General features: G+C 45.6%; 1 long non-coding RNA gene across 1 annotated transcript in view; it reads left to right on the top strand.

Moving 5' to 3' along the window:
• LOC140390232 (uncharacterized) overlaps positions 1 to 6,893 on the top strand; it is an 87,956-nt gene extending 81,063 nt beyond the window's left edge. Inside the window, exon 2 of the long non-coding RNA XR_011934589.1 lies at positions 5,368 to 6,893. This is a non-coding gene — a long non-coding RNA (uncharacterized lncRNA). The remainder of the gene's footprint in view (positions 1 to 5,367) is intronic.
• The last annotated feature ends 14,661 nt before the right edge of the window (positions 6,894 to 21,554 follow it).

The following is a 21,554-nucleotide window of genomic DNA, read 5'->3' as shown; positions in this document are numbered from 1 at the left end:
AAGGGTGGACAGTGGGGAAATATTGAAACTCAATTGAAAATATTGGCAGTGTCGTGATCATGGGTAAGCACATGAAAAATATATTCCAGTAAAATACTTCTTAGAGACACTCCTTGCTGTTAAAAGTAGATATCAGATTAAACACACACACACCTGGTTATGCTTAATCTAATAATTCTAAACACATACCAAACTGGTACAATTAATAAAGGGCTAAGTTAAGATAGTACCTCAAAATATTGAAACTGTGTGGATATACTGTGGTGTACCACACAAAAGATATATGCTTTTCAGAATTCAAACCACAAATGTGATAATGTAACAATATAAATGCAGCCAGTAAATTAGATACAAGTGTAAATTCTGGTACAAAATGCTGAGATGGAGTGCCAATCAGGAGTAACAATTCAGAATTTGTAAGCCAATGGGGGACAAAGGAGGGGCGGTACCAAAAATGTACATGTATAAAGCTTGACACTTTGTGTGTGTTTCTCCTCTCTCTCACTATGTTATCCTTTTTTTGTTTCTTTCTTTTGCCTCTTTGGGCATTTTGGTTTTTCTTTTTTTATATTTGTAATGTACTAAGTTTTGCCATAAATGCAATCTCAACCTACCACCGGACTCCTGCAATTTGGGCCAAGTGCTGGCGAATGGGATTAGATAGACTGGTCAGGTGCAGACTCAATGGCGGAAGGGCATCTTCTGTGCTGCATAATTCTGTCATTCAATCCATAGGAAGCCAAGTGGAGTTTTAACAGTCAGTTGGCTTTTATAGGTTTGGCTAGTCATCTGGTTCATGATGCAGTGCAAGGGCAGCAGTACTAGTTCAGCAGTAGTAGTTCAATTCCTGTACCGGCTCAGGTTATTCATGGAGGCCTGCCTTCTGAACCTTGCCTCTCAAGGTTGGTGATCCTCAGGTTAAATCACCACCAATTAGCTCCCCCCTCAAAGGGGAAAAGCACCTATGGTCATCTGGGGTTAGAGGTCTGTAGGACAAAGTCTCTTCCACCTCAAAAGCATGTGATTCCCCTTCACATTTAGTCATTGAGAGATTGCAGGTTCGTAATATATATGCTTTGTAATTGAATAGTCTAGCTACTATTACAGCAGAGGTATGAGCTTAACTTGGCCCTTTATTAATTGTACCATTTTGGTATGTATTCAGAAATATTGGATTGAGAACGACCAGGTGTGTATGTGTGTGTTTAATCTGATATCTACTTTTAACAGCAAGGAGTATCTCTAAGAAGTATCTTACTGGAATATATTTTTCATGTACTTACTCATGATCACGACACTGCCAAAAGGTTGTCAAACTAATTGGACAGATTCTGAGAAGATATTTTTCATTTTGGGAGGGTCTAAATAAAGGTTCTCCAATTAAGTCTGGGTTGAGGGAAATTTCTTTACTAAAGAGGGTCATTAATCTTTAGAATTCTAGAGATTGCAGTGGAGACTGGATCAGTGAACATACTCCAGGCAGAGTTAGATTTTTACATGAAGGAAAGTGAAGGCTTGTGGAGGTAGCAGGCAGGAAAGTGGAGTTAAGGCCACAATCTGGACAGCCATGATCATATTGAATGACAGAGGTTTGAGGGATCAAATTGTCTACTTCTGCTATTTCTTATGATATTCCAAAGAGCCAACACAGGCATGATGGGTTGAATTGCTTCTCACTGTACTGCATCATTCTATAAAATATTATTTAGAATCTGTACGTGCATTGAGAGAGAAGAGCTAATGATACTGAAATCAATTCGTAGAATCCCTGCAGTGCAAAAAAGGCCACACTGCCCACCTGAGACCACACTGACCCTCTGAAAGAGCGTGCTACCTCAGCCCACTCCCCATCCTATACCCGCAACCCTAACTAACCTTTGGACACGAAGGGTCAATTTAGCATGGCCAATCCAGCTAACCTTCACATCTTTGGACTGTGTGACTAAACCGAAGGAAACCCACACAGACGCTTGGAAAATGTACAAAATCCACACAGTCATCCAAGGTCAGAATCCAACCTGGGTCCCTGATCAGCAATGCTAACTGCTGTGCTCGAGTTTATACCTTCAGAGGAGGAGAAGCCCAGGAAACAGTGAATTGCAGAATTGAACAATACTAGATTCTCACCTTCAACTGTGTGAAAAGAATTGTACTCGTGATTAATCCTACCACAGTTACCTGCCGCGTGTGCCTGGGAATGTTTCAGGTTACGATAGAAACAGAGTTTTACTCTGTATCTTGGCCACATTATGTCTTCCCTGGTAGTGTTTGAGGGGACAGTGAAGAGGGATATTACAGAACTTAGGAAAACTTATTGACAAATGGAATTCTCTCACATGAAGGAAACAATCAGCACTCACTGAATAATTTTGGGTCAGCTCATGTTTCTTCTCATTACCCCAATGTCTGGTGTCCCCTTGGATTACATCTTTATTTCTTCCCTGTAGTTTTGTTTTAGTTCACTTATGCAGCTGTGGCGATAAATATTCCGATCTTGTCTTCCATGGGAATCGTCACGGGGTGGGAATGGAAAATTTGACAGATCATTTAAAGGTCCATTGACTTTGGTGGGAATTTACACCTCCCATAATGATGAAGTAAGATAACAGAGAGGAGAGAAAGATAAGTCACGGATAGCTTCACGTAGTCCAGTTGTTTTTAAACTGGTTGTTCTCAGTAATCATTCTAAAGCTAGACTAACCAACATATAACATGGTGGCAATGGAAATGGACCTCAAAACACTGAAAATTCAACTTTAAAGAAGATTAAATGTCAGATCTGTAAAAGTGGCATCACAATTGCCAGATTCCATAAGACACAAATTAAAGAAATTCAAAGCTGCTTCATGGACCTGGAAGCAGGAGGAGTCAGAAACTCAACTTTCAATGTAATTCAAGGCTGCCCCACGTTATTTGTAGATCTGTGAAGGAAATCTTGATCCATCTATCATAAGCTTCGAGTCTGAGAACTTAACCCTGATTCTGTAAATGCTGAGCAACCCTTAAAAAAGTTTTTAAAATTGATTTTCGTATTGGGTAGGAAACAATGGGAAAACTAAATTCCTGAGGGTCATGAAAAGCCTTGCAATCCAGGGCCGAAGTTGGCACCATCACACATGGTGACCGAGGGGGAGCCCCAAAAAAATAAGTAGCTGCAAATACTGGATGCTCCAGGGAAAGAGTGTGAAGCGATTATTGGAATACCTTAGAGAAAAAGCAACTTTTAACAGTTTGGCAGCATTACATACCAAGTCCAGATGGGAAATTTCCCAGAGACAGTGATCACAATGAGCCTCAGTGAGAGGCTGAACAGCACAGGAGAGCTTCAGTTACTCAAACAAACAGTGACCCAAGCCAGGAATCGAACCTGGGACCCTGGCGCTGTGAAGTAACAATGCTAGCCACTGTGCTACTGTGCTGCCCACTTGGGTCACTGTCTGTGTGGAGTCTGCACAGTCTCCGTGTCTGCGTTGGCTTCCTCTGGGTGCTCCGGTTTCCTCCCACAAGTTCCGGAAAATGCGCTGTTAGGTAAAATTTGGATATTCTGAATTCTCCCTCTGTGTACCCGAATAGGCGCCGGAATGTGGCAACTAGCGGCTTTTCACAGTAACTTCATTTGAAGCCGACTTGTGACAATAAGCGATTTTCATTTCACTTCATTGTCCTGGAGAAAATGGTGGTGCGCTGCTTTCTTGAACACAAGATGCAGAACGCTCAGGTGTGAAAAACAAAACTCTGTATTTAAAGCAAAACTTATTTATTTGATATTGAACCTTGATATTCAACTCCCCACCAGTAACATGTATTAATTACATCAGCAAAATCGAACACCCAACTGCTGGGCTGAACATGGTTCAGTCCTGGATGCAATCAAGAGAAATAGTAACAACAGAATCCAACACTTGCATTCATTTGTGAACTCGCTGGTGTCTCAGCACATTGGATAACTGAGTGAATCCTTTTCCACACTCAGTACAGATGAACGGCCGCTCCCCAGTGTGAACACGCTGGTGTGTCAGCAGGTCCTTTTTTCTTTTAGATCTCTTCTCACAGCCAGGGCATTGAAAGGGTCTGTCATCAGTGTGAACAAGTAGGTGTTCCTTGAGGTGGGATGACTGAATGAAACCCTTCCCACACACTGAGCAAGAGAATGGTCTCTCGCCGGTATGAACTCGTGTGTGTGTGTGTGTGTGTCAGCAGGTTGGATGAATCAGTGAATCCCTGACCACACATGGAGCAGGTGAAGGGTCTCATCCCAGTGTGAACGCATTTGTGTTTCAGAAGATCATGTGAGCTTTTAAAACTTTTCTCACAGTCTGAACATTTAAATGGTCTCTTATCAGTGTGAACTTGCTGATGCCTCAGTAGGTGCGAAGACTGTATGAATCCATTCCCACACACAGAGCAGGTGAATGACCTCTCCCCAGTGTGAACTCGTTGGTGTGTGAGCAGGTGCGAGGCAAGGGTGAATCCCTTCCCACACTCCGTACAGGTGAACGGCCGCTCTCTGGTGTGTTAACAGATGGGATGATCGGGTGAATCCCCTTTCACACACACAGCAGGTAAAAGGTCTATCCCCAGTGTGAACTCGTTGATGTGTCAGAAAGCTAGACAACTGCCTGAACTGCTTCTCACACTGAGAGCAACTGAATGCTTTGTAACCAGTATGAATATGCTGGTGCTCCCTCAGTGCATGTGGGCGTTTGAAGTTCTTATTGCACACAGGACATTTAACCTCAGACTCATCAGTGTGAACTCGCTGGCGTCTCAGCAAAACAGAGAAAAAAGTGAATTGCTTCCCAGAAACAGCAGGTGAATGACTTCTTCCTGTTATGGACCACCTTATGTGTCAGCAGGGCAGACAGATGAGTGAGTCCTTTCCCACACACCGAACAAGTGAATGGCCTCCCTCCAGTATGAATACGTTGATGAATTTCCAGCTCTGATGGGTAATTGAATTGTTTCCCCCACACCTCACATTTCCATGGCTTCTTCCCTACGTGACTGCGTTTGTGTCTCGACAGGCCAGATGCATGTCTGAAGCCTTGTCCACACTCACAGCATGTGAACAGTTTATTTCCACTCTGAATGGTACCATTTGCTTCCATGTGCAAAGACTAGTAATGTCCAGGTCTTGATGAAATGAGTGACTCTTTGATGTTTGTGTTCAAATCCTCCTGATCTAGCACTCTGAAAAATGAATTCAAAGCAGGAAACATGAAAGAGAAAACATACAAAAAGCACAATGGCAGGTTTTGATGTTGAACTTAATAGATCTGGTCATTTGTGGGCTGGCAGCAATGAAAATTACCCACGGAATCTGCTGGATTGTGGTAAAACTGCAAATGGTTAATTAATGTTTTTCAGGGAAGTGATTTGTGGCATCCACATGAGGAGCGACAGAGAAAAGTGGGAGGGGATGAATGCTATACATCTGCATCACAACCAGAAGACTGACATGATCCCCATCACATCCAGACATTGGAAGGACAAAGGCAGGACGAGTGCAATACATCTCTAATTTCGATCCAAGTCATACACCATTCTGCCTTGGGCATATTATAACTGCTCCTCATTGCTGGATGAAAAGCTGCAGGATTTTAACTTAAGGTATTGTGGGATCACCTTTTAATGCATCACAGTTCAAGAGGAAGGGAATAATCATAGAAAATAGGAGGAGAAGAACATTTGGCCCTTCGAGCCAGTTTTGTCATTCAACATGGCCATGGATGTACCTTAATCTCAACACTACACTTTTGCTCTCCCCATATGGTGGGTGGCACGATGACTAGCATGCTGCCTCACAGCGGCAGGGACCCGGGTTCAATTTTGACTTTGGGTGACTGTCTGTATGGAGTTTGCACTTTCTCCCCGTGTCTGTGTGGGTTTCCTCTGGGTGATCCGGTTTCCTCCCACAGTCCAAAGATGTCCAGGTTAGGTGGGGTTATAGGGTCACAGGGCTATGGCAGGGGTGTGGACCTAGGAAGGGTGTTCTTTCAGAGGGTCGGTGCTGATCTGATGGGCCAAATGGCCTTCTGCACTGTAGGGATTCTATGATACCCTTTGACATCTTTGGAGTGTAGAAATCTATTTCCTTCTTCAATATATTCAGCAATTTGGCCCCCACAGTCTTCTGTCATAAAGAATTCTATAGTTCCACCACCCAGAATGAAGACATTTCTCAATATCTCAGTTCTAAATGGCCGACCCCATATTCTGAGACTGTGACCCTTTGTTCTTCAAAAATTCTTAATTTTCACACAACACCCTATTAAATTATATGTAAAGTCTAGGTTATGTATAAAGTGTATGTTTTACAAATGAATATAAGAGCATATGTGTTAGGGAAAAGAGTAGGCCATTCGGCCCATTTAGCCTGCATTATTATGGGAAACAATTTTCATTGATGTCATGTGAGAGTACCTTTAAGAAATGGGTGTTTATAATTGGGTGTGTAAGAAACGTACCTTCAAGAAATGGGTGTTTATCAATGATGTCAGTGTGTGGGTGGAGCGGGGTTGTCTGTCAGCTTTTTACTTTTGTTTTAGGCTGTTTGCTGCAGGGTGTGTTTTATTTTTCCTTTCAGAGCTGGGTAGCTGCAGTCATAGCTAGAAGGGTATTAGTCTTTCTCTCTCTCTGTAATCTAAATATTGTAAATCGATCCTTTGGTGATTGAAAACTAATAACTGCTCTCAGTAGTGACTTTAACCTGATGTGCTTCTGTTTAAAGGTTTTTAAAAAGTCTTATGAATGTTAAAAGGAAAGCTTAAGGATTACTTAGTGTTGTATTCTTTGGGGGTTGTTTTTGAGTTAATGGTTGCTAAGATGTTCACTGTATGTTTTGAAAAGGTTAACTTAAGTTCATAGAATAAACCATGTTTTGCTTTAGAAAATACTTTTCCATTTCTGCTGTACCACACCTGTAGAGTGGGCTGTGTGCTCCCCATACCACAATCTATTAAAAGTTGTGGGTCAGGTGAACTCCATGATACGCTTTGGGGTTCACTAAACCCTGGCCCATAACATTGATATGATAGTGGTCTCGACTTTCCGGTCAACCTCCTACAACTTTTGACTTCCTTGTCAGTCAGGAATCCACTTAGCTCAGCCAAACAAATACTTAATGATCCCGCTTCCACTGCTATTTGGGGAAGTTCCACACACTAACGACTCTCCAAGAAAAAAGGATTCTCCTCAGCGCCATCTAAAATGAGAGACAACTCATTTTTAAACTGAGTGCTAATTCTGATAATAATCTTTATTATTGTCACAAGTGGGCTTACATTAACACTGCAATGAGGTTATTGTGAAAATCCCATCATCGCCACATTGTGGCACCTGTTCGGGTACTCTGAGGGAAAATTCAGAATGTCCAATTCACCGAACAAGCACGTTTTTCAGGACTTAGAACGTACAGTGCAGAAGGAGGCCATTCGGCCCATCGAGTCTGCACCAACCCACTCAAGCCCTCACTTCCACCTTATCCCTGTAACCCTTATGGGAGGATCTGAAACCCACGCAGACATGGAGAGAATGTGCAGACTCCGCACAGCCAGTGACCCAAGCCAGGAATTGAACTTGGGTCCCTGGAGCTGTGAAGCAATGGTGCTAACCACTGTGCTACCATGTCGCACATTGGAGAAGAAAATCTGCCATCCTTACCTGATCTGGCCTCTATGTGAATCTAGACCCATAGCAATGTGGTTGATTCTTAATCGCACTAGGAAGCCACTACCTTGTATCAAAACCATTACAAAGTCTACAAAATGGAATGAAACTGGACACATTGCCTGGCTGCAACTGAGGCACTGGAAATTACAATGGCAAAAGCAACCCTGTCAACCCTACAAATTCTGCTTTACTAACATCTGAGGTATTGTGCTAAAATGGGACACCAATCCCAGACTAGTCAAGCAACAGGCTGACGTAGTCATATTCACAGAGTCCTTACATATAATGTCCCAGACACCAACATTATGGGTATATCCTGTCACACAGAGAACAGACCCACCACAAATGGTGGCACAGTGGTATACAGTTGGGAGGAAGGAGCCCTGGGATTTTTCAGAATTAACTGTGGACCCCATGAAGTTCAGGGCATCAAATCAAACATGGGCAACAAAATCTCCTGTTGGTTACCACCTACAATCTCCCCCCCCCCCCCCCCCCCCCAGCTACTGAATCAGTACTACTCCAGGAGGAAGCACTACTGACTGTACCCTAAAGATGTAGCTGATAGACTGGGTATCAACCAGTGCAGGATGGCATGCCAGGAGCAGTACAAGGCTCACCTACAAATGGAGGTTAAACTTAGTGAAGCCACAATACAAAACTACTTGAGTAACTCACTTCCTGATTCCTAAAACCTGTTCATCCACATGGCAAACGTCAGACAATGATGGAACACTGTCCACTTGCCTGGATGAGTACAGCTCTCACAACACCATGGTGAGAAGCTCACTACCATCCAGGACAATGCAACCAACTTGTCTGCTAACCCATCCACCAATCTCAACATTCAATCCCTCTACTAGTAATGCAGCGGCAGCAGTGTGTACCATCTACAATACGCATTTCTGCAACTGATCAATGTTCCCTCAACAGCACCTTTGAAACCTGCGACCTCTACCACCTAGAAGAACAAGAGCATCGGAATACCACCAGCTTCAATTTCCGCTCCAAGCCGCACACACCATCCCGACTTAGAACCATAATGCTGTCCTTTCACGTTCGCTGGGTCAAAATCATGGGGTTCACTCCCCAAGAGCACTCTGGGTGTACCTACACCATGTGGACTGCAGCAGTTCAAGAAGGCAGCCTACCACCACCTCCTCAAGGATAATTAGGGATGGACAGTAGATGCTGGGCCTCGCTGCGACTCCCACATCCATGAAAGAATAAAAATAAATATGCGGTCTCACAAACAAAAAAAACAGAAATTACAGAACAGGAATAGGCCCTTTGGCCCTCTGAGCCTGCACTGACCATGCTGCCCATCTGAACTAAAAACCCCTACCCTTCCGGCGAACATAGCCCTCTCTTCATGTATTTGTCTAGATGTCCCTTAAACGTCACTATTGTATTTGCTTCCATTACCACCCCTGGCAGCATGTTCCAGGCTCCCACCACTCTCTGTGTAAAACATCGTACATCTCCTTTAAACCTTTCCCCTCGCACCTTAAACCTATGCCCACTAGAAATTGACTCTTCCACCCTGGGAAAAAGCATCTGACTATCCACTGTGACCATGTCGCTCATAATCTTGTAGACTTCTATCAGGTCAGCCTTCAACCTCTGAAGCCCCAGTGAGAACAAACCAGGTTTCTCCAACCTCTCCTCACAGCTAATGCCCTCCATACCAGGAAACATCCGGGGAAATTTTTTCTGTACCCTCTCCAAAGCCTCTGGTAGTGTGGCGACCAGAATAGAACATTATCTTCCAAGTGTGGCCTAACTAAGGTTCTATAAAGCTGCAACATGACTTGCTAATTTTTAAACTCAATGCCCCAGCCATGAAGGCAAGCATTCGGTCTGCCTTCTTGACTACCTTCTCCACCATGCGTTGCAATTTTCAGTGACCTGTGTACTTGTACACCCAGATCACTCTGCCTATTAATACTCTTAAGGTTTCTTCAATTTACTGTATATTTCTCATCTGTAGTAGACCTTACAAAATTCATTACCTCACATTTGTCTGGATTAAACTCCATCTGCCATCTTTCCGCCAAGTCTCCAACCGATCTATATCCTGCTGTATCATCTGACGGACCTCATCTCTATCCTCAATTCCACCAACCTTTGGGTCTTCCGCAAACTTACTAATCAAACCATTTACATTTTTCTCCAAATCATTTACATATCACAAACAGCAAATGTCCCAGCACTCACCCTTGAGGAACGCCACTAGTCACAGCCCTCCATTCAGAAACGTATCCTTCCACTGCTCCCCTGTCTTTTATGACCGAGCCAGTTCTGTATCCATCTTGCTAGCTCACCTCTGATCCTATGCGACTTCACCTTCTGAACCAGTCTGCCATGAGGGACCAACATCCGCTGCCCTACTCTCATCAATCATCTTCGACACTTCCTCGAAAAACTCAAACAAATTAGTGACACACGACAACCCCTTCACAAAACCATGTTGCCGCTCGCTAATACGTCCATTTAGTTCAAAGTGGGAGTACATCTTGTCTCAAAGAATCCTCTCCATTCAAAACTAAAATGTAAAACTGCAGAAAAACCTTTGTCCTTTTTTCTGTTGTATTTTGTATGCTATTCATGCAGCAAAGTGGCACAATGGTTAATACTGCTACCTCACAGTGCCAGGACACAGGTTCTATCTGTTTTTTGGTGACTGTGTGGATTCCTCCCTCTGATGGTGAGGTTTTCCTCCAGTCGCTCCGGTTTCCTCCCACAGCCCAAAGATGTGCAAGTGAGGTGGTTTGGCCGTGATCAATGTGTGGGGCCATGGAGGTGGGACAAGAGAGTGCACCTTGGTAGAGCGCACTGTGGGAGGGTTGGCGCAGGCTCGCTGGGCCAAATTGCCACCTGCACTCTGGGGCAATTCTCATTGCCCTCTTAATCTCTGAACTAAATTGCCCTAAAAACTAACAGACACTATCGTAAGTAGTTTGCACTTCAGGCAGCATCCATAAGAGAGAGAACCCGTTCAGGTCTCTGACCTTCGATCGGCCTGCAAGATAATGTTTACCAGAGCCAGTAACTAATGGCGGCGACGTTTCCCACAGTTCTCCGCGCCCCAGGAACCTTTCGCTCAAAGGCGCTCATTCCCCAGAGTCAGTGGCAGCCGCAGGGAATTCCGGGTGAGTTCTTTGTTCCCAGACGGACTCTGCCGAAACGCCGGGAAGCTATGGGTCGAATAGCGTGGAGGCTGCACCATCGGTTTGTCGGTGCTCCCGGGGCCCTCGCCGCACATCCCGCCGATTCGGCGCCCCTGATGCAGAGCCCGAGAACCACACGCCGTTTTCCTGAGGTTGCATTTACCACACTCAAATTTCCTAAGGTCGCACCGCGCATGCTCCGAAGCCGGCTTTTCTATGCAAGCGCAGGGGCGCGGCTTTTCTACGCAGGCGCATCGCAGCCTTTTTAACGAAGACACGACATTGTCTACTTCGTCGAGGAGGTTCTGCTCAATTCAGATCCTCTAATAGAAAAATACAGGGCCGTTGGAAGACAGATTCATGCGCCATGGTCATGAGGAAATTTTAAACAATATATGTTCCGCACCATTTAATCTAAATTAAAAATATCAGTGGGAACCATATAAAAGTGATGTTTTGTTTGATTCTAAATAATTTACTTAATCATTCACAAATTATGGTTCAGCTTCCCCAAATCAAATTCATGGTCCATTTATTTTGTTTCTGTGGATTTCCACAGCTCTTGCGAATGGTGACTGATTGTCCTGGAAAATAACATGAAGAGAACGCAGCGGTGAGATGTCAAAAGAAACATTATGTTTTGTTTTATTATGAGTTAAAAAAAATATATTTTTATTCAGCAAATTCTCAACAATTTTGCAATACAAAACAATCCCAAACAAAAAAAAAAATCCAGCAACCTTCCCCCCCCCCCCCCCCAAACCTCCCCCCTCCACTCGGCAGTCTACCCCCGATAGTACACGATGAACAAACCTCAGTAATTGTAGAACCCCTCGCTCATCTCCCTCAGCGCGAACTTTACCCTCCCCAGAGTTAAAAACTCCAGAAGGTCCTTCGCCGCGCCGAGGCACAGGGTGAAGAAGCTGACTTCCTCCCAACAAGACCAGCCTGCGAGCAATCAATGAGGCGAAGGCTAAAATATCTGCCCCAGCACCCGTCTACAGCTCCAGCCGGTCGGACAGCTCGAATATAGCTTCTAGGGGACCGGGCTCCACATCGACATGTAAGACCCCTGAGATTGACCTGCAAAATCAATCCAACTTCAGACAGACCAAAACATCTGAACGTGGTTCATAGGGCCCCTCCCACATCGTTCACAGACATCCTCCACCCCTTTCGAACAGTCAGCTCATCCTTGATTTTGTAAGTTAGCTTTGTACGCTACCTTATTTGTATCAGCCTGAATCTTGCGCACAAAGTTGAGGCATTCCCCATTGCAGCACCTCACACAACAATCCCTCTTCCAGCACTGCCCCGAGCTCTTCCTCCCCCTTTGCCCTAACCCCTCCATTGACATCCCAACCTCCTCCAGGAAGTCAGAAGATTGGGAAGGCTACAAAAAGAAACAGAGGGTAACAAAGAGAAATAAGGAAAGAGAGGATCAAATATGAAGGTAGGCTAGCCAGTAACATTAGGAATGATAGTAAAAGTTTCTTTAAATGCATTAAAAACAAACGAGAGGCAAAAGTAGACATTGGGCCACTTCAAAATGATGCTGGTAATCTAGTGATGGGAGACGAGGAAGTAGCTGAGGAACAAAATAAGTACTTTGCGTCAGTCTTCACAGTAGAAGACATGAGTAATATCCCAACAATTCAGGAGAGTCGGGAGGCAGAGTTGAATATGGTAGCCATCACAAAGGAGAAAGTGCTAGAGAAACTAAGAGGTCTAAACATTGATAAATCTCTGGGCCCAGATGGGCTACATCCTAGAGTTCTAAAGGAGATAGCTGAAGAAATAGTGGAGGCGTTAGTTATGATCTTTCAAAAGTCACTGGAGTCAGGGAAAGTCCCAGAGGATTGGAAAATCGCTGTTATAACCCCCCGTTCAAGAAGGGAACAAGAGAAAAGATGGAAAATTATAGGCCAAATAGCCTAACCTCGGTTGTTGGCAAGATTCTGGAATCCACCGTTAAGGATGAGATTTCTAAATTATTGGAAGTGCAGGGTCGGATTAGGACAAGTCAGCATGGATTTAGTAAGGGGCGGTCGTGCCTGACAAACCTGTTAGAGTTCTTTGAAGAGATAACAAATAGGTTAGACCAAGGAGAGCCAATGGATGTTATTTATCTTGAATTCCAAAAGGCCTTTGATAAGGTGCCTCACGGGAGACTGCTGAGTAAAATAAGGGCCCATGGTATTCGAGGCAAGGTACTAACATGGATTGACGATTGGCTGTCAGGCAGAAGGCAGAGAGTTGGGATAAAAGATTCTTTTTCGGAATGGCAACAGGTGACGAGTGGTATCCAGCAGTGTTCAGTGTTGGGGCCACAGCTGTTCTCTTCGTATATTATCGATCTAGATGACGGGACTGGGGGCATTCTGGCTAGGTTTGCCGACAATACAAAGATAGGTGGAGGGGCAAGTAGTATTGAGGAGGTGGGGAGGCTGCAGAAGAGGGTAATCGTTGTTCGACTTCGCCGAATTGTCTGCTGTGGTTGTCCCAAAACCAACGTTGGTCCTTCTTTAACAACTGCTTTAGTGGGGCCAGCACTGTTGCCAAATTTGGGATGAGCTGGCCGTAATAGTTCAAGGCCCAATAAAGAGTAGAGTTCTGTTTGGTCCTTCAGTATGGGGGCCTGCTGAATTGCCCGTACCGTAACGACCATTGGGTGTAACCCGTTTTTATCGACTCTGTAGTCTACGTAGACTGTTTTTTTCTCGTGGATTACGCACTATTCATGCAGTAGGCGAACCCAACTTCCTCAAATCGATGTAGTATGCCCTATAGTTTCTTTCATGTGTTCCGCACGCCACCCAGGTGAACTGCTATCTTTAGTAATCCTCGGAGGACAATCTCCATTGCTCGTTGGAATATGGCACATGCTGAAGAATGACAGCCTGGTGTATTCATACAAACATCTGTGTGTTGATGGTTACATATTTCTGCGAAGCCGGGTCGAGAACTGGTTGAAGATAAGCATGGCTCATGTCGAGCTTTGTGAAGGTATGAGCCTCACATATAGATCCTCAACCTTGGGTACCAAATAACAATCCAAACATGATGCCTCATTAGTTGCTATCTTATAATCTCCGCAAAAGTGTCTGGAACTATCAGGCTTTATTACTAGCACCTCCGGCATAGCCCAATTCACGAAGTGCACCAGGCGGATGATTCCCAACCACTGCAGACGGTTCAATTATACATCAACCTTTGAATTCAGAGCGTCGGGGACGCGGCGAGCCTGGAAATATCATAGCAATACCCCTGGGGGAGGCCATTCCGATAGTACCGAGTCCTTTTTGAAACCCCCCTGGGAGGTGCGCCAATACCGCCTGTAACCCGTCGGGGGTACATACGGCGGGCACATCTGCTGCCAGTCCAGCCGGAGACATTTCAACCAATCACACAGATTTGTGCCCGAGCCTTTCACTACCATCAATGGTAGTTTTTCCAGATGTGCCCCGTGTTCTGCGGGGACCTCCGACGTGCTCGTGATCGCCAATAGATCCCCCGTGTAAGTCACTAGTCGAGTATTGGTGTCTTGCAACACCAAAATACGTATTCCTGAGCGGATTTGGTCCTAAGTGCGACAGCTGATCACAGAAACTGCAGCTCTTGTATCGAGCTCCATTTGTATTGGGGAAACTATTGATCCAGACTGTCATTTGTAAGGCGCCACCTGTGGTACCGAGATGCAGTACAGTTGGTAGGTCCCCTCCAGCGTACGAAATGTGTCCGCACTCTGGGACAGTCATCGGAGAAGTGGCGGTGGGTGGGCAGGCTTCCTCGCTGATGTCTGTTTCGTCAGCTTTCCTGGTACCGGTGCGTTCATCCTGTATGTCAGCGGTCTCGGGTGTGGGGGAGCTACGGCGCCTCTCACTAGGAAAGTGTGGCCTTTGGTCCTGGTCTCCTGGAGTGCATCTCCAACGGCGGGAATCTAGAAAGGGGAAGCATGATAACGGGGCGCTCTGCGCTCTGGGCTCAGCTGGGATCCTAAGTTTAGGACGGCCATTTCTCAAAGCCCCTGGACACCACATTCAGTACGCTCCTGGGGCAAAGCTGTTTCGGTAACTTTCTTCAGGTCAGGATGTGTCTCTCCCAACAAACGTTCTTCTTTAGTTGCCATATCCAGCTATTGCTGACCAGCTGGTCTCTTAAGTGCCTCAGATAATGTCGGACTGAACTCGCAGAACTCGGCAACTTTCTTTAAATGGGTTATAAATTCAGTCCCAGATTTCCCCTGGTTTTTGGTAGCAATGTGGAAACGGAAAATGTGGACAATTAGTGGTGGTTTTGGATGAAAACGGTTGGTTACCAGGGTAACTTAAACCTTAAGCAGACTGGTATTGGCTGAGTCCGGAAATGTCAAACTTTTGAGGATGCTTTAGGTCTCTTTGCCACAGATCACCAGGATTGTCACCGTCTGTCTGTTGTCCCAACAATGTTGTTCAGTCGAAAACAATACCGCATTCATTCAATTTATTGGGTCCAATGCCCAACCTCGGCATCAAACGCCTCGAGCTTACCGATAAATGGCATTTATGTTGCCTGCATGGAGGCCCCTGAGGCCTAATCAAGGTGAGCCTGGTCTGTACGAAGTGACATCTCCTGCAGCTCCATTTTACCCTCGTAAAATCTCTGGCAAGTGAGCACTTGGAAGCGACAACTGTAGAAAAAAGTTAGACTTATTTCTTTATATCTTTTACACCTCCTACTTCCCGCACCCATTCCACACTTGGGACAGGGTATTTATGTTCCAGCCATCTCTGGATTAAGGGATGGCTCCCCCCCCCCCCCCCCCCCCACCCACTCATCTGCGTAGATCATACTCGGGTAAGGTCACAGGGACTCTGAAGTTGCAGATCCCTGGACCTCCTGTAGGGTCATAACAAATGTACAAAAGGCAAAGGTAGGGCAAATAAATTCCGAGAACCATGGATGAAAAAGGAGACATAAATTACGATACGGATAAAAGGTGTGCTTACGACGGGTGTCAAGTTGGCAAGACATTGAGAACCAAAAGGAGTGCAGAAGGTTCAGCGGAGAGGTGAGAAAACATACCACAGATGGAAAGAAGGATTATCAGAAAAAGACTGACAGCCAACTCTAATGGGAATCCAAAAGTCTTCTCGAGGTATATAAGTAGCAAAAGGGTGGTGAATTAGGGCCTATTAGTGACCTGAAAGAGAATTTATACAGGGAGGCTAACGGCATGGATGAGGTATTAACTGAATACTTTTCATCAGTGGTTTTATTTTAACCAAGGAAGGAAATGCTCCCCAAGCCATGGTGAGAGAAGAAAAAACTATCCCTAGAAGGGTTCTAAATTGATAAGGAGGAGTGCTGAATAGATTGTCAGTACATAAAGTTGACAAGGCACTGGATGCAGTGCATCCAAAGATATCAAAAGAAATGAGAGGAGACATTGTAGTTGCGCTGACCATAATGATTCTGTCTTCTCACAACTTAGGGGAGTTGCCAGAGGGCTGTAAAATTGCAAATATTGCGCACTTATTCAAAAAAGGTTTTAAGGATAGTCCCAACAATTACTGACCACTGAGTTAAACGTGAGTGGTGGCCACGCTTCTGGAGACAATTATTTGGGACAGGATGACTAGTCACATCGAAAAATGAGGGTTGATTAGGAAGAGCAAGCATGGATTTCTGAAGGGGAAATCGTGTTAAACTAGTTTGCTGGAGTTTTTTGAAGAGGTAACAAAAAGGGTCAATAAGGGTAATGCTGTTGATGTGGTGTACCGAGACTTTCAAAAGCTATTCGATACAGTGCATTGCAGTGCAGGAGAGAATAGATATTAAATAAATTACATTGATTCCTTTTGTAAATAATCTTCCAGGGTATTAGAAGGGGGAGACTTGTAAATGGGAAACTTAAACCAAACATCCTGTCAGGATCTGACAGAGCTATTCGATTTATAAGGACCTCAGTAACAACGCCCTTCTAATGTGCCAGGAGAATAGATTGTTTTGTCTGTGGAAGAGATTCAGGAAATGCACCAAGAAGCATGCAGCTGATAGATAACTTTTCTGGAACACTGACCATGGAAAGAACTTTAACCACTTACACAGCCTGAAGAAAAAATAGTGAGGAGAACTGTACTTGTGTTTTCTGTATAAATGAGGCTTCAACCTGGAGGCAGACAAGCGCACTCATAACACTGAGAAACATTGGAGACAGAGGGACTGTAGGAGAGGATTCAGCTTTCCACCAAAGCTAGAATTCATCGATGTCGTCTCACTGGGGAGAGGCATTCACTCTTAGGTGTGTGGAAAGGGATTTACTCAATTATCCACCCTGGTGACACATCAACAGGTCCACATTGATAAATGACCACTTAAATGTTGTGAATGTGATTTGAGCTTTAAGTGCACAAGTGATGTGCTGACGCACCAACAGACACACTGGGACAAAACTGTTCACCTAGTGTTAATCATATTTCCTGTTTACTTGTACTGTTACTCATAAACCCCATAACTGCAATTACATTCTGGCTATCTGTCAAATAAATTAGTGTTACTGGAAATGCAAGGTGTATTCTTCACTTCTCCAAGATAAGACCGCGATGTTCAGTTAAGGACATTTCTACACCTTTGCACTTTTCCACCTTGAGGTTACTTGAATCCTCATTACTTTGCTTACACTCTACATGGATATCGTAGAACACTTGTCTTTAATAAGGATAGATACAAATCAATCAAGCAGTTACTCAAACCTTCCTCCTGCATTCTTATGTAATAACTTGGTTTGCAACAATTCTACAATGTTTTGTACCAATTTGATGTGCCGCCTTATACTATGAATTGAAGTTCATATTACTCCAGACAGCTTTGCTCTCAAACAGCAAATTACCCACTATTATGTATAGAATGCAGCTTCCATTGCCTTTGAAGATTCGTGTGTACACAAGTTAGCTGAACAATGTATGATAGATGCCAATAGACAAAATGCAATTTTGTTCTCTGAAGTTCCAATCTTTCATTTTAATTATCTCGGACCAGTTCCACACTGAATTTTTGCTCTCCTCCTAGTAAGTGTTCGGATCCTATATTGCTCTTTTCCATGTTAACCTAAGTGTTATTACACTATGATTCTATGATTACTTTTTCGTAAATTACATCCTTCTGCCACTTGATCTACTTGGTTAAACTTATTCTGCGATATGTCCTGGAGTCTGGAAAATTAAAAAAAGGAAACATGGTAGAGGTGTTCAACAAATATTTTGTACCTGTCTTCACTATAGAAGACTTAGAAAACTTCCCCCAAATACATGCAAATCACAAAGTGAAACAGAGAAAGGATCTGAAAACAATCAGCATCTCCATGGCAAAGGTAATGGGAAAATTATGAGAACTGAACACCGAGAAGTTCCCCAGAATCTGATGGTTTGCAGCTGTCGATTTTAAAAGAAATGACTGCAAAGATAGTCGACATGTTAGTTGTTATCTTCCTAAATTCCTTTGATTCTAGTAGGGTTCCATCAGATTGGAAAATTTCAAATATAACATCTTTATTCAAAAGGCAGAGAGATAGACATCAGGAAAATACAGGCCAGTTAGTCGAGCATCTGTTTTCGGGAAATGATTAGGTTCCATTATTATAGAAATTATGGCAGAATAGTTAGAAAATTGTCGTGTGATCAGCCAGAGCCAACGTGGTTTTGTGAAGGGGAAATTGTGTTTTATTTATGGTAGTTCTTTGAGCAAGGAACAAAGAAGGTCAATGAATGGATAACTGAAAATGTGGTGTACTTGAATTTGATAAGGCATTTGCTAAAGTTAATATGCAAAATAAGTGGTTATGCTGAAGTGGCTAACATATTGGCATGGATAAAGGATTGATAACCTAACTGGAAGAAGGGAGTAGGTGTAAAAGGGTCATTTGCTTTTTGGCAAGTTGTAAGTTGTGGTGTGCTATAGTGTAATCAGAACTAAAGCCTCAACTATTTGTAATAATTATAAATAACTTGGTTGAAGAATGGCCAATAAATGCTGGCCGAGACAATAAAGCCTACACTCCTTGAATGAATAAAAAAGGCACTGAATACATGGTAGCTAAATTTACCGATAACATCAAGATAGGTAGGAGAGTAATTCTGCGTTCGTATTGGCAGGTAAAGGGGGGTATGTTGCACGGCTGCTAGCCCCCCATTGAGCGAAACATTGGTGTGGGGGCGCTGTCGACTTTTTGATCGTAAAGCCAGACGGATCCTGCGGAAATTGCGTCAGAATTGGTGAATCCAACCCAAAGTGCTGAAGACAGAACTGAATCAGTGGACTTCTATGACAACAAAATTGCCGTCTGTCCGGATCAATTCATGAACCATTAATGGGCTAACACCGGTGTCATATGGAACACGAGCTATTTCAATGAAAAACGGTATGCAATTTGCCGGGGTCGGGATTGACTCTTGTGATGCTGATAAGCTGCAGTCGCATATGAGCGCTCCACTCCCGACACACTCACCACTGCCAAGAAGATAGCAGCATGGTGAGTGGCACCCGGTTTGCAGACGCCGAACTGCAGACCCCGTTGGACACGGTAGACTAGAGGAAAGTTGGAATAAGGCTGCCACTCACTGCCTTACATCGGGCCTGGGTACAGGTGGCAGAGGACATGATCGCTGACGGCTCCACCACCAATACCAGAAAGCCGTGCCGCAAAAAGCTACATGACATCCTCAGGGCTGCCAGAGTGAGTAGGCAGCACCGTGCCCCTGTCACTAACTCCCATCCCACACACCTATACCTACCCCGCTCCTGGAGGGTGACCGGATCCCACCCACCCACATGTGCATTCTCCCCACCCTGAACCACATGCCAGCAACCATACCTACAGTCATGGCCTGGTGCCCTGACCACAGAGGCCACCATCCGCCCACACATTATGCTGTATGCATCCGACTGCCGAGTACTTTGTCCTTTGTGTCTCCCCTCCCCCCGCCACCGCGCCCCCCGATGGAAAAGGCAGGTTATAACTACTGGGAGACCAGCGGGAGACTGCCAGACCTGCAGACCCGTGGCACCTTACCTCAGCAGAACAATGGGCAATGGATCTGGTTGGTGGGCCCGTAGAGAGGGCAGGCGGTGAGGCAGAGGTTAGCATCGGGCAAGCAAGTGAGCCCCCGCTGAGTTTCAGTTCCCCATGACATGTGTGTACCATCCATAAACGACCCCTCACCACCATCCACAGTCCGCTCAACACCCCCTCACCACTCTCACACCAACCACACACTACCCCTTCACCACCCTATCACTACCCACACACCACCAACCACAACCCACACCCCACCCCACACCACCATCACCCCAACGCGTGATCCACTCATGCACCATGTCGTGTGTCTTGCAGGATCCCTGGCAATGAGACGGACCCTTCAGGTGTCCCCTGCTCTGGACCCTAAACAAAAGCGGATACCAGCGACGAGGCAATGGACAGCCACTAGAGGTCCCAAACTGCAGCCGGAGACACCTCGTAGCACAGGGCTGGGCATGACCCTGACCTTCCATCGCAGCTGTCTCCAACACTCTCCACCATCCGTGAGACTCTCACCTCGGATGGGCAAAATATTGAGAAGAGGCTTCTGTGGCACTACCTGGTGCACACCACACACGTGCTGCGGTATATTAGATGGAGGTAGCAACCCCCGAGCGGCAGACGGTTGGAAGCTGCCCAATCCCGGGTGTAGCTGCCATCTGGATGGGCCTCAGGCTTCTTGAAAGCTCAGAACCATCGGTAGTGTAGAGTCAGATGAAGAGCCAGGCTCTACATGAGGGGCTTTCAGCCACCATCCAGTGCCTGCAGGGGCAGTCAGAGGAGCCCAATCATCTGCAGGGCCAGGAGGCGGTGCCAACAATGCGTGCCACCCAGGACAACATTGCACTGTGATGCACCTGTGATGGGGGCCTTGGGGGCAAAGTTATCGGCCTTTGGTCAGAATGGCTAAGACTTCAGGAACTCTGTGCGGGTGGTGGCCGAGGCAAAGGACAGGGGTGCCCTATCACAGGTAGCCATGTATGACAGCCTCCTGTACATTGCAGTGGCAGTCCAGAGCTTGGCCCAGTCATAGCAGGTCATGCCCGAGGGCGGCGCCGGTATTGCGTGGGCATTGGCCAACCTGATTCAGTCACAGATGGAGTGGGCAAACTCACTGGTTTGGCGTGGCACAGTGGCAGTGGAAGGTGTCCCAGTGCCAGTGGGACGTGGCACATCATTGGCCGATGTGGTACAGTCCCAGAGGGAGGTGGATCACTCCCTGTGCTCCACGGCCATGAGCATTGAGAGCCTGATCCAGACGGGAGTGGGCCTCTAGGACTGGCAGTGCGAGGAGGTGGGGCATCCACAGGGGTAAGGTCCAGTCATGCCCCCATCCCAGGAGTAGCCCGGGAGCCATCGAGCAAACCAAGGGACGAGGAGCTGAATTTGCCCTTGCCGGTGATATCTGCAGTAGTGGTGCCGGAAGTCCACAGTGACTCGGTCTCCACCCCCCCCCGCCCCCCATCCCCCATCCCCCATCCCCCCATCTTGACCCTGGCGCATCAGATGAGCAGCAGATAGAACAGGATGGCACCATGCCATCTGTGTGACTGCGGCACCCACCCAGTCCCGGTCGCTCAGGAGGACAGCCACCAAAGAGGACCCATGTCACCTGGTTGGAACCACAGCAGGCCGCCACCACTCTTGATGTACCACCT

The sequence above is a fragment of the Scyliorhinus torazame genome, chromosome 14 (assembly GCF_047496885.1).
Source record: "Scyliorhinus torazame isolate Kashiwa2021f chromosome 14, sScyTor2.1, whole genome shotgun sequence".
Taxonomy (NCBI): Eukaryota; Metazoa; Chordata; class Chondrichthyes; order Carcharhiniformes; family Scyliorhinidae; genus Scyliorhinus; species Scyliorhinus torazame.
The sequence above is the reverse complement of the archived record's forward strand: the minus strand, read 5'-3'. Positions and strand labels throughout refer to the sequence as shown.